Genomic DNA, 12,118 nt, shown 5'->3' on the forward strand with positions numbered 1-12,118 from the left:
GGTCAATGTGGTTCAGATGGCTCTGAGCACTATGGGACTTAACGTCTGTGGTCATCAGTCCCCTAGAACTTAGAACTACTTAAACCTAACTAACCTAAGAACAGCACACACATCCATGCCCGAGGCAGGATTCGAACCTGCGACCGTATCGGTCACGCGTTCCAGACTGAAGCGCCTAGAACCGCACGGCCACACCGGCCGGCGGGGTCAATGTGTCTTGGACGAATGCATTTTATGAGAGGGCGCTCATCAGGTCTTCATCGTACGCGCAAACGACCAATACTCGCGTAAAGGCAAATTTGCTTTCATCGCTGAAGACCACTGTGCGCCATTCCATCTTCCATGTGATCGTCTGACAGCACCAGTCGAGCCGTGCTCGTCGATGCCGTGGCGTGAGTGGAAAACGGGCTAGAGGTGTGAGTGCTCTCAGTCCCACTGCTAATAACCAGTTCGCAACAGTTCATGTTGACACGCCAGAGCTCAAAAGTCCTCTTATCTGCGCAGTAGAAACTGTACGATATGCTATGGCTGCTCTTACAATATGATGATCCTGGTGGGCGCCTGTGCTGCGTGGACGTCCAGAACCTCGCATATGGGAGTGAGAATGCTCACACGACCACTGATACTATGTCGTTGCATAAATGATGCAGCACGTCCAACTTATGTGGCATGGCTGCCTGCTTGCATCACACGTTTGCACCCCACTGAGCCTTCTGGCTGTAAGAATTCCCTGTAGAGGTAGATGGTAGCTATACCACTAGGCCATCTCTTGGTGAGTGACGCAGAAACCATTGTCAGTACATCTACTATTCCCCAGGTGGCATACATGCTCAGGTCTAAATCGGCGTCATCTTTCCAGCTGTACATTTTTTTTTCCTGCAGTGTATTTGTGTCATTAATTCCCAAAGAAATTGTAGCTAATTGAAACGTAGTAAAGGGCCTGCAACTACTCTTTAACGGTACCGCTTGGCTTCTTGTAGTATGATAGGGAGGTGTACTGCCCAATATAAGGTACATAGTTTCCGTATGACCAATAGGGGGCTAGGACCAGAGATGTTCTATCCCCTTGGTTAAATCAAATCATTTCATGAAATAATAAAATCACTGGGATGTCGTATGCTCTTATTCCATCTAAGAAGGAAAAAAAAAAACAATTGCTTGTAACAGCTTACCGTTCAGAATAACGAGCCGAAAAGAAATGAGTCTGGATGTACGTTTGTTCAACTTTGAGAACTGTTCTCCCAACACCTGCCAAGTGACGACAGGACGTTATAATCGTGTTCGTAAGTTAGGCGGCCCACGAAAACTTCATTTTCTCCTGGTGACACCGTGTTGTTTAAACTAAGCATAGCAACACAGAAACATGTGACGTACAATGTCACACCAGCACGAGGCCTCTTAGCCTTGTTCCAATGGCCCGTATAGGTAAAAATCTGTTCTACTGTCGTTCTAAGTACATTTTGCATGCATTTGGGACACATTATTCGAACGGAACTAGATCAAGAGCGGATACAACGGCGGGGGGGGGGGGGGGGGGGGGGGCTCGCCGGTCGTGAACTCTCCTAACCTCGACGAACAGTTTCGTAAAAGCGTTTGTATCGCGACAAATATCAGTTTCCGAATTTCTCAGTCAACTGATAACCGACTGCAACTAAATCCACTTCCGGAGATTATGTACACTCACAGCGACAGTTGCTACGGATCTTGCTATTAGACTGTTATCGTGCTGAGATTGTTGCCATGTTTTTGTATGTCAATCGTTTCTCTGAGTAAATTGCCATAGTAGCCCCTGTTCTCTGTAATGCCTAGTGACTTCTATTCAGAAATCGTAGACTTCTCCGTGTGTCCAAGTCTGAGATACTTTTTAAGTTCACTGATCATGGTTATTGTCAGATTTTCTTTTCATTCTACTGCGTACCGTATTGAATCTACGGAAACGTAGGAGGTTTATTTGAGCTCGACTTCAAACAGAAAAGGTACCCTCAGAACAAAATGAATGATGGCACGGAAGTAACTCATGCTAAAGCGATTAATGGTCATGGGTTGAACGGGTTACAGCTTTCGTTGCTGTGACGGTTGTATACTCCACCGACGTCGGTCTGTGAGATGGCTAAGAGCAACTACGCCCAGCGACCAACTGAGCCATGTACCATATTGAAGGGCAGCCTCTAGAGGAACAGCCAACACTAGAGCTTATAGATACTCCTACCTTCATGAGATTATTTCAAATCGCTCACGTCATTTGTTTAACTGTTTAGCAGGGCTTTATATGTTTATTGTAGGTGGTACGTTAATGCGAAAGGGGGTGGGGGTGGGATTGAGACTGATAAGGTGACGATGAGAGTACCCAACTTTACTGTTTACTGGCTTGTGGAGTACCCTGCCTATCGAAGAAAATACTGACAACCAATGCTGTACCACTCCTCATTGAAAACTCAGATACCATTCTATCCTAAAATGGGAGCCCCATGAATAACCTAACTTGTTATGACTTATTAAGCAATTCATGGGCCAATGAGCTAACTGGAACACTCGGGAATATCACCTGGCTCCGGAGAAAATGGACCAACAGCTATGAAGAAATGCAACGAAAATTAATTTCTAAAATCCTTACAATAATACGTAGAGTGTAAGAGTTTTACGAGACGAAGAAGAAGAATTATCAGAAATGTTGACATAGCTGCCATAACAGAAATCAACAATAAGGTAGGAGCACATGTCACGTCTAATAATGGATGAAATTCTCATGGAACAGTAAGTAAAAAGATAGGAATTTACACAAACAAAAACTGGAAAATATAAACACCAACTCAAATCCAAAATCTTAATTCTAACTTCAAAAAAGAATGGTAAAAGCGTAACGTTTATTGTGGTCTGTGCAACTGAAGAGGGAAAAACAGGCGACGCACACATTTCTGCAGCACATTTTTAGAAACGGTGCACGTACATCAAAATACCCATGGATTAATTTCACTTGGAAATTTTAGGGCAAGAATTTGAAAATTACTCATTCAAAATGTAATACAAAGAACAGTACACCTTACTGTCAATATAAATGGAAACATATTTGAATAATTTTTCTTTGGGGAACCTCAAATTAACTAATAGTTCTGAAATAAAAGATTTACCAAAATATGCATTTGGTACTTAGTAGTCTGTCACAGATTAATTACCCTCAACAGAAACATCAAGTGAAAACCAAATGTTAACAAAGTACTTACTAGATATGATATACAGCAACAGGTAGTTACATGTTGACATTACACACAGAAATGCATACAAAACGCGAAAACAGGAATGTTCTTCATCGGGCGCCGAGCAACGCGAGCTGTGTGACGTTCACGAAGGGGCGGCGTTTTTACATCGCACCGTTGTGAACATATTGCGGAATTGTCGTGTCGATAGGTTGACAGGCCTAAATAGGAATCAGGAGAGCCTCCCTGGAATAGCTGGGGATAGAATGGATTGTGAAGGGAACGATGAAGACCCAGGGCCTCAGACGAGGGGGCCCGACCGAGAGCAGGCCGGCCCCCCGCGAGCTGTACGTCCGCGGCCTTCCACGCAAAGAATTAGCAATAGGGCTGAGGTAGATCTCGCGAGTAGGTCTGAGCCAAATACCACCAACACACAGGAAACAGACGTTGAACACGCACTCAGACAACAAATTCAGAAGCTACAACAGGCACAACAAGACAGCAACATGGCGACTTCTCGCAAAAACCAACCAACCAATCACGACGCACCACGACAGGACACAGAGCAAAACTCGACAAATGAAGACACAAATCAAACATACGACGAAGATAACATTTCACAATATTACCGCTCTTCAGAATCTGAGATATCTGAGCAAGAAGAGATGGAACAAGACGATGGGGAAGGGGAATTCCAAACCCCTCCCCCACGGAAAACAGCAAAACGGAAGAACACTGAAGACGACACTACACCGCACAAACAATTCTCCATTCAAACAGAAAACCGATTTGAACCTCTCTCACCTCCAACACAACGAAGCAATAGTACCAGAAATCCAGAAACTGCAACCCAACCAACTCCATCATCATCAAACGCTCCTCAAGCCATCCCAAAGAAACCAAGGATCCCGCCCATTACTATCCAATATAAAGGCCACTACCTAACGCTCAACGCAGCATTGAAAAAGCACATGGAAGGACCAATACAGGCTATCTATAAAGGAGACACTATCAAATATCACTTTGACTCAATGAAAGACCAGCGGACAGCACTCGACTTCTTTCATCACCACAACATTTCCAACTTTACTCATCAACCGCAAAGTGAAAGACACCTCAAAGTATAAAGATTTACCAGAAACAGTCACAGAAGCAGAAGTAGACAAGGACTTACGATACCTCAACTTCAAGCCGAGAAATGTTCACCAATATAAGAAAAGAGACAATAATACAAAGCAGTTAAGACCCATGGATGTCTTCTGCGTAACACTTGACAGAAAACCTGAAAACGACACCATTTACTACGTCCGCTACATACTTGACACGAAGGTGACAATTGAATCTTATCAAAATAAAGACGGTCCACCACATTGTAAAAAGTGTCAGGGATTCTTTCACACCGCAAACTATTGTTCTATGCCGACTCGCTGTGTCCGCTGCGGTGGCGCCCATAGAGCAAGAGAATGCAGCCTCCCAGTAAATGCTACATCACACTGCGTAAACTGCAATCAAGATGGCCATCCCGCGTCCTTTCGCGGCTGCGAAGAATTCCAGAAAGCAATACGCATTTACCAAGCCCAACGACCAAGAACCACCACTCCAGCAGTAGCAACAATTCAACCAGCCATAAAGAACACACCAATGCCAACTCCAGCCGAAGCCAGCCGCAGAGGACGCAAAACATGGGCAAATCTCCAGACAAATCAGGAATCACCCTCAACTTCCCAGACACAACAGGCACCAAAGTCAACCTCAAACCAAACAACCGGACCTGCTTCCTTCCTCGACTTCCTGAACCATATTAAAAACTTCTGGAAAAATACACATTGGACGAACATAATATCAATCATCACCACCACATGACTGCACCAGACATACTATCAAAAATAATGGCAATTGTCGGTGGAGCAATGAAATTCTTTGGTACCGACAATGGAAATTAGACCTACCAGGAAACAAAACCTTCGTTTTTGTAACTTTAACGCATCAGGAGTACACAACAAAAAAGACTTATTAAATGAATTCATAGAAGAAAACAAGATCAACATACTATTTGTTACTGAAACACATTTACGTCCAACACAATCTTTTAAACTCAGGAATATGGTATGCCACCCAACAGACCGAACCAACCGACAGGGAGGCGGAACGGCCATCTTCATTCGCTCACATATACGACACAATCCTGAAATTACGCCACAAATGACGTCATTAGAAGCCACAATAGTTAAAATAGTACAAGGAAAAATAACCCTGGTGGCTGCATACCTCAGCCCCAGAGCAATATTCGAAGAAAACGACTTACTACAAATATTTAATAACAACAACAAAATCTTACTGGCCGGCGACTTAAATGCAAAAAACACCACCTGGAATGCACGACGGAACAATGCACGCGGAAACACACTATATAACCTACAAGGACGACTGAACGCTGCAATATCCGCTCCTGAAGATATTACCCACATTCCATTCAATCACCGCCACCAACCGGACGTTCTAGATATCTGCATAACCAAGAACCTCGATCCCGACCTGCATCTCCGAACCTTTCAAGATCTCACCTCCGACCATCTACCTGTAATCGGCCACATCGGTAACGCAATAGAACCGCCTCACCCACGACACAAAACCACAATAAATTGGAACCAATTCCAGAGATGGCTAAATAATAATAACATTCGTCCCACACTGGACCTAACAACTACACAAAAAATAGAAGAAGCCATCGGCTCTCTATCAGACAAAATTAAAACAGCCTATAAGAAAGCATCTACAACTACAATATTTCCTGAAACAAACGTTCACACTCTGCCACCACTTGTACAAGATCTCAAGTACCTCAAAAACGCAGCTAGACGCCGATGGCTCCAAACACGCAATCCGGAAGATAGAAGACAATTAAACAGATTCAAAAAACAAATACATCACCGTGTACAAGAATGGAGAGCCGAAGTCTGGGAAGACCGTATGAGCACCCTGCAACTCCGAAACAAAGACGATTGGAAACTAATCAAAAACCTGCGACGCACAAAAACACACAAACCGGCATTACTGCACAATAACAATCTCATCTTCGACGCCTTCAGCCAGACAGAACTATTTGCAGCCACCTACGAACAACAAAATACAATAGAACCTCAAGGAAACCAACAGCCTGACATACTGCAATATTAACAACATGTGACAGCTACAGCCCAGAATATACGTCAGACACCACCTCGCGATCTACCAGAACTAACCACTCCTACTGAAATAAAAACAATTATCAACCGACTCGGCTCAAACTCCGCTCCTGGACCGGACCTCATCTCCAACATTCAACTCCAGAACCTGCCTAGAAAGCCTTTAGTCCTTCTGACCAGAATCATCAACGCCTGTCTAATCAACCATTATTTCCCTCAAGCATGGAAGATCTCCAAAATAGTACCTATCCCAAAACCTGGAAAGGACCTGAAACAACCACATAATTACAGACCGATAAGCCTACTCCCAACGATGTCAAAGCTCCTGGAACGCATCCTGCTCCCAAGAATTCGACAACCATTACTTGACGGCAACATCATCCGACAAGAACAATTTGCATTCCAAGAAAAACTGTCAGCATAACTCCAGATCCTCCGTATTACAGAACATATTACTAAAAACATGAACCTCTCCAAGTAAACAGCCGAAATTTTTCTAGACGTCGAGAAAGCATACGATAAAGTATGGAAGGACAACCTAGTCACGAAACTAAAAGACCAGACCGACATACCTGAATGCTACATCAAAATGATTGATAGTTTTTTACACGACCGGAGATGCTTTGTACAGATAGATAGCAAACGATCAGCACACAAAGTACTACAGGAAGGAATACCGCAGGGTTCGGTACTTTCGCCAACCCTATTCACCGTATATGTAAATGACATCCCGAAAACAGAAACCTCGACAATAGCGCAATTCGCAGACGATACAGCACTTCTAGAAACGCACAGACGACTATCAACAACAATAAATAGACTACAAAAACAAGTTGATCACACAGAAAAACGGGCCAAACTAAACAAGATCAAAATAGACCCAGAGAAGACAGTCGCCATAATATTTACACGCCGTCGACCACAAATCCACGACCACATCGGGTTAAACGGAACGCAAATACCATGGACAACATCAGTAAAATACCTTGGCGTAACAATAGACAATAAAATGTTATTTAAGCAACACATAGAACAAAAACGACAACGCATATCAAGAACCATCCACGCAATCTACCCTCTTCTGGCCAGCAAAGAAATGTTTCAAAGAACAAAATTAAACATATACAAAGCTATAGTCCTACCTATGATGCTCTACGGCTGCTCGTCGTGGGGCATAACCAGTAAAACCAACAGGAAACCACTCCAAACACTTCAAAACAGATGCTTAAAGCTCATTCTTAACGCACCATGGTGGACGAGTACAAATCCAATACACGAAGAACTAAACATGCGACAGTGGACAGCCAAATCATCACCTCTACAAGAAAACTCATCGAAAAAATAGAAAGGCTCAGACCTACCAGACAGCAATTACAAGAATTAGCAACTGTAGAACCAGCCCCTTGGCAAAAAATAAGAGTTCCGCAAACCATATTACAATACAACTAAGAACCAAGATGCAAATCAATAGAAAAGGTCAACAGAACAAGAAGCAACAATAAATATATATAAAAATACCAAGACTGTGGGCCTCAAGGACCAATAAACTGTGCCCAAAGGCTCTCAAATGAAAACAAGGTGTCCCATTTTTTTTCTCAAATAAATGGTGTCCCCAGTAAGAAAACCTACCCCGCACACTTGAGGGACCAACCTCCTCCGGAGGTAGTGCCCTTGCCAACGCACAAAAAAAGGAATGTTCTTATAAGAGAAAAACCAAAGAAGAGCATTATAAATTATATCTACTCGTTGAAGTCAGTATTAGGGATATGTACCACAAGAGAACGTTCAATACTGCATAAATATGAGAAATAGACGATGTTAATGACAAACAGGACAATTTATAGTAGTAATAATAATAATAATAATAATTGCTCAATAAGGTAATGGGGCAAATTACAATAGAATTAATTAAAATTGGGTTACAAATTCGGAATAAAGAAACAGAACATGTTGGTACATCAAATAAAGTATCATGTCTTAAACATCTCAAAGAATTCATCTGAATGAAATCATTACATTTATCAACAAAGTGGGAATGACACATAAAACAGAGTCAAGCTCATAAAGATTTATGGAATAATGTTAGAAGCCTTATCGAAGATGAGATTCAGAAGAGGCAACATTAGCTTACAGAGAAACGTAGTAAATCAGAAAGAGAAATTATGCTTGGATATAATATACAGGAAAGAGAAAGTAATTAATCTCCTTTCAACTACAAGGTCATTAGAGGTATAACACTACAGGAAAACCTTGGTAGCTCGAGGTAATTGTGTCCGAGTTGAGTTCGAATTTGCGAAAACTCTAATTACATGAAATGTTACAATGTTAGAGATATTTTATTTAAAAACAGACTTTAAAAGTCATGTTCACAGTATTATTACAGTAAACACATTTATTAATCAGTTGGTGTATTATTTAGACTTTGCTTTGGAAATCATGTTCTAATACAGCTTAATCATTTATTGTAAACATATATGTAGTACATAAACTACTGTACAATTGTTACTGTAGTACATATATTATTTTCAGAAAAAAAGAATCGGTAGTTTTTGTGAAAAACATCTGTCCCGCCATCTTTGTCAGCTGATGTCGCCACATTCTGCTGCTCCATATAGCGCAGTGCTCCTTCGTATAATTCTATTAGACATTAAAGTGCCTTCCCCTGAATTGCAGGACCACTACGTATTCTGCCACTCATAAGCCGCCCCTGGACCTTGCCTATTATACATTCAGTACACAGATCGGTCTATAGGAGTCTGGGTCTGTTGAGTTCTTGCCCTCTGACTTTTTGATAATCGCTGCACGCATTGGCCGTCTTTTATCGAGCGAGCATTCTCCCTTACTGTAAAGAGTAATTAAACACATCTCTCAAGTAGGGGACTATCTGCAGTCCAGTAGTTTCAATGACATCTGAGTGGAATCCATCTGGGCCCGGAGCTTTTCTGTCTTTAAGTTTCTTTATTGCCAGCACAGTCTCCAGATGAACCAACGATTCCTTTAGTCGTGTAGTTAATGTCCATTTGTCTGCTTAGGTTTATGTGGTGGTGTTGGTTGTGAGAAGGGTTGTCGTCTAATAGTAACTTGTTTAGCAGGAACTCTGCCGGGCATCATTGTGCCGTTTTGTCGCTTCATTGTTGGAATTGCCGTTGGTGTTTTTATTCTCTCGATTTGTATTTTGAAGGGATCCTCCCACATGTTATTCTAAGTCGGTTCTGACAAAACTGCCCCAATGGTCCTCCCTTGTTTTTTGTAATTCGCCTTTTTATCATCATTTGGCTTCAAGATATTGTCGCAGCCTGGCTTCTTTTTCTTGTGTTGTCTTTGCTCATTGGCAGTGTCGCCTTTTATCTCCTGAGCCCTTCCTTAGTTTTGTTAATAATGTCGACTACGGTGTACTCTGTGAAGATGGATATTGTAAATGACTAGCACTTGAAGTGTAATAGAAGAAGAATATTAATCTTCTCCGAGGCCAATATGTCGTATGTAGTCTCTTCATCAAGGCCGCAGTCGATTCCTTACTTGCTGTTATCTAACCTGAATTAAAGCACCATTGCAATTCGATATTCATTTCTAACCTTCCTTTCTTTTCATATTCAGGTCTCTCACAACATTTTATCTCGTGAGACCTTCCTTAGTTTTGTTAATAATGTTGACTACGGTATACTTTGTGAAGATGGATATTGCAAATGACTAGCACTTGAAGCGTAACAGAAGAAGAATATTAATCCTCTCTGAGGCCAATATGTCGTATGTAGTCTCTTCATCAAGGCCGCAATCGATTCCTTACTTGCTGTTATCTAACCTGAATTAAAGCACCATTACAATTCGATATTAATTTCTAACCTTCCTTTCTTTTCATATTCAGGTCTCTCACAGCATTTATTAAGTGAAGCAATTGGAAATTATGTCACTCATAATTGACTCTGTTATTTTTTTATTGATGAGAACAGACAGGTATGCCTAAAACTTTCTGTATCTAGTGTATGACCCTTCCTTAACCTTGTCAGAGTCTTCCCTATTTTAGACACACAAGCAAGTTTAGGTATAAATATATCAGGTTTATTTTATGACATCCCACACAAAAAGGACGACTCCAAATGAAATGTAAGCTCTCCTATGAGGCGGAGAAGATTGCTTACTAACAGGTTCAGTTAGGAAGATGTGAACATCATCTCTTAAATACTCATTTGTTGATTTATGTACCTACGACAGTAATGTGATCTAGTGCGTTGTTTATGATAGTCCTACAGTGATGATTTTCCTGTTCACGTTAGTATATTAATGTAAAATGTCCGACACAAATATCCAGTGCCTGTAGATTTTTTGCGGCCCACGTGGTGCCTAAAATCGACAACACCGTTTTAAATGCCAATACAACTGGTGAGTAACTATCAATAAAATTCTTCTGAGTTTGAGGTGAATAACTGTCAGCTAATCCTGCTTACCAGGCCTCTGCCACAGAAGGCCAGGTTCTCTACCTCAAAGTGACTAGAAGAGGATCACTTCGGGTTTACAAGAAATGCTATCTGAGGAGTAATTTTTGCACTATGTGTCATAATAAGAGCAGATTTTGGCAAAACATGGAAACATACCGAGGGGTCCCGCCCACTCGTCTCTTATAGGGTGCCTAAGGGATGCTCCTTTCTGGGATAGCTATACAACAATTCAAGCAAATCATATTACTGGTTTTTATTACAATAAAGTAGATTGACAGTGCTTAACTTGGCGAGCGACTGGCGACATGCAAACAGTCAGTGTCCTTCACTGTATACAATGCCCATGCAAGTAATGGATATAGTTCACTAATAACAGCTCCACTGGTGTCCATCTTCCACTCTCCCCGAGGCTGGCAGGAGCGGTGCTTATACTCTATTCGGGTAGAGGTCGCTGCTGTCTCGGTGCGGTCGTAGTCAGCGGGCTACTGGCTGACGTCGACTCACAGCCTTCTCTGCTCTTGCGTCCATCTTTGTGTTGGCGCTTGTGGTTACATCGGAACACATACAATTCATTTTTAGATTAGAAGAGCCCGCCCGGTTGGCCGTGCGGTCTAACGCACGGCTTTCCGGGCGGGAAGGAGCGCCGGCGGATTTGTGTCGAGGTTCGGTGAGCCGGCCAGTCTGTGGATGGTTTTTAGGCGGTTTTCCATCTTCCTCGGCAAATGCGGGCTGCTTTTCCTTATTCCTCCTCAGCTATACTATGTCGGCGACTGCTGCGTAAACAAATTCTCCACGTACGCATACACGTCCATTACTCTACCACGCAAACATAGGGGTTACACTCGTCTCGCGTGAGACGTTTCCTGGGGGGTCCACCGGAGGCCGAACCGCACAATAACCTTGGGTTCGGTGTGGGGCAGTGGAGGGGTGAAGCGGACTACGATAGTCGTCGTGGGGTTGTGGACAACTGCGGCTGCGGCGGGGACAGAGCCTCTCCATCGTTTGTAGGTTCAAATACACTCCTGGAAATGGAAAAAAGAATACATTGACACCGGTGTGTCAGACCCACCATACTTGCTCCGGACACTGCGAGAGGGCTGTACAAGCAATGATCACACGCACGGCACAGCGGACACACCAGGAACCGCGGTGTTGGCCGTCGAATGACGCTAGCTGCGCAGCATTTGTGCACCGCCGCCGTCAGTGTCAGCCAGTTTGCCGTAGCATACGGAGCTCCATCGCAGTCTTTAACACTGGTAGCATGCCGCGACAGCGTGGACGTGAACCGTATGTGCAGTTGACG

This window comes from Schistocerca piceifrons, chromosome 7 (assembly GCF_021461385.2).
Source record: "Schistocerca piceifrons isolate TAMUIC-IGC-003096 chromosome 7, iqSchPice1.1, whole genome shotgun sequence".
Taxonomy (NCBI): domain Eukaryota; kingdom Metazoa; phylum Arthropoda; class Insecta; order Orthoptera; family Acrididae; genus Schistocerca; species Schistocerca piceifrons.